Raw genomic sequence first — 2500 nt, 5'->3', positions numbered from 1 at the left:
CCCCAAGTTGCCTTGTTCGCAGTTTGGCCTAGTTCACTCTTTTCCAGTGTCATCCCCCCAAGTTGCCTTGTTCGCAGTTTGGCCTAGTTCACTCTTTTCCAGTGTCATCCCCCCAAGTTGTCGTTGCCAACAACCCAAGAGTCCATAGTATTCGGAGTTCTAGCGGGGCCTCCCCTTGCTTCCAACAACCCAAGAGTCCATAGTATTCGGAGTTCTAGCGGGGCCTCCCCTTGCTTCCAACAACCCAAGAGTCCGTAGTATTCGGAGTTCTAGCGGGACCTCCCCTTGCTTCCAACAACCCAAGAGTCCATAGTATTCGGAGTTCTAGCGGGGCCTCCCCTTGCTTCCAACAACCCAAGAGTCCGTAGTATTCGGAGTTCTAGCGGGGCCTCCCGTTGCTTCCAACAACCCAAGAGTCCATAGTATTCGGAGTTCTCGCGTGGCCTCCCATTGATTCAAACAACCCAAAAGTCCATCTTCTTCGCAGTTCAACATCGCCTCCCTCGTTTCCAACAGGCCCAAAGGTCGTCTTCTTCGCAGATCCACGAAGAGCTCATCACGATTTGCCACATTCCATTTCCCACGGGTTGTCAACAACACTTTCTCACACTTCCCGCAATCGAGTACGTGCATGACATGCCAAAGCACATCTTATTTGCCTTCCATCGCACTCAAGACGACGGGTTGTGGAAGAACGATATTGTTCACAACAAGTTCAAGGACAACGTCTCAATCAAGGGACACAACCGAATTATGTTGACTGGGTCGCTAAAGTAAACCCGAGTTCATATAATGCACCGCATCCAAAAGAACTAGCCACAACACGTGCATCACTGAGATGTTTCACTAGATGGAACACGTGCGTGACATTAGGATCCTCCAACACCTCTTCGTGATGGAAAGATAGAATTCGAAGCAACCACAGAAGTACCGTCTAGTGGGTAGGCAACACAGGGACTGATCAACCAATATCACCCAAGGCAACGGGTGAAAATGGAAGAGATGCATGCTTGACCGTTCGATACGCAAGGCATGGAGCCAGCCAGCAAGTGCATCTCGATTACAACTCACACACCCTCACGTTCGCAAGACACCACACAACAAGACGGTCCACCCCCCACCTACCATGGGCAAGCAAGCAAATGGAAACATCAAGTGACGCAGGGTCAAGCATCGCTAGGCATGAAAATAACTTTCCACAATATCCGAGGGACTAGCTGCCGAGCTAACCAACGATCAGTGACGACCGTGTGTTGGTATTAATAAAGCTCAACAACTATGAAGAGGCTAGTTGTGCCATGATAAACATGCTAACGCACGCACCACGTGAGGGGGGAGGCCTCATCAAGCTCCCTTTAAAACCTGCCAGTGTGGAGCTGGCCGGCTCAAGGAGCACTCCCCCCCTATAAGAGGTTAATATGCAAAAGGCAAAATTGTACAAGTAGATACACTTTTTTTGAGCAGACATAAGTCCATATCTCGGGCTATACTTCGAATTTTGATGCGATTTTTTGCAGTAATTCGTAGAATAATGGTATCTCCTTGCTCACCAAATTTCATAATTTTTCTCGAAGGGGAACTATTTTTTTTATTTTTTTTACTTACCGGGTATGTGTAAAATCGGGAAAAATAGAAAAGCACATGTAGACTTCGAATTTCGACCTCATTTTTTCCAGTCCACCACTAAACAATATCAGGAACCTCCCCACAAAATTTCATTCAGTTTGGCCAAGGTCTTAAATTTGACAAATTTTGGCACCAACCTATCTAGTCGCGGTGCACCGACCAACTTGGCCAAGTGCAAAATGCATCCAATTCAAAACTTTTGTGCACCAACACTTTTACAGTACTCATTTGGGGGCATTTGGAGGCCTTTCCAACCCTCACATCTCAAAAACCACGAATTTCATTTTTTCACAAATCTCCCCACCAAGCCATCTAGCTATGCCGTGGTGCACCGCCAACCTTGGCCATGTGCAAAACCCTCCGAACTCAAAACTTTCGTGCACCAAGAATTTCATGGTATTCATTTGGGGGCATTTGGAGGCCATTCCAACCCTCACATCTCAAAAACCACGAATTTCATTTTTTCACAAAACTCCCCACCAAGCCATTTAGCTATGCCGCGGTGCACCGCCAACCTTGGCCATGTGCAAAACCCTCCGAACTCAAAACTTTCGTGCACCAAGAATTTCATGGTATTCATTTGGGGACATTTGGAGGCCATTCCAACCCTCACATCTCAAAAACCACGAATTTCATTTTTTCACAAAACTCCACACAAGCCATCTAGCTATGCCGCGGTGCACCGACCAACTTGGCCATGTGCAAAACCCTCCGAACTCAAAACTTTCGTGCACCAAGAATTTCATGGTATTCATTTGGGGACATTTGGAGGCCATTCCAACCCTCACATCTCAAAAACCACGAATTTCATTTTTTCACAAAACTCCACACAAGCCATCTAGCTATGCCGCGGTGCACCGACCAACTTGGCCAT

The sequence above is a fragment of the Vigna unguiculata genome, unplaced genomic scaffold, assembly GCF_037176805.1.
Source record: "Vigna unguiculata cultivar grain cowpea cultivar isolate G323 ecotype 2 unplaced genomic scaffold, ASM3717680v1 ptg000120l, whole genome shotgun sequence".
Taxonomy (NCBI): Eukaryota; Viridiplantae; Streptophyta; class Magnoliopsida; order Fabales; family Fabaceae; genus Vigna; species Vigna unguiculata.
This window is presented reverse-complemented; position numbering follows the sequence as displayed.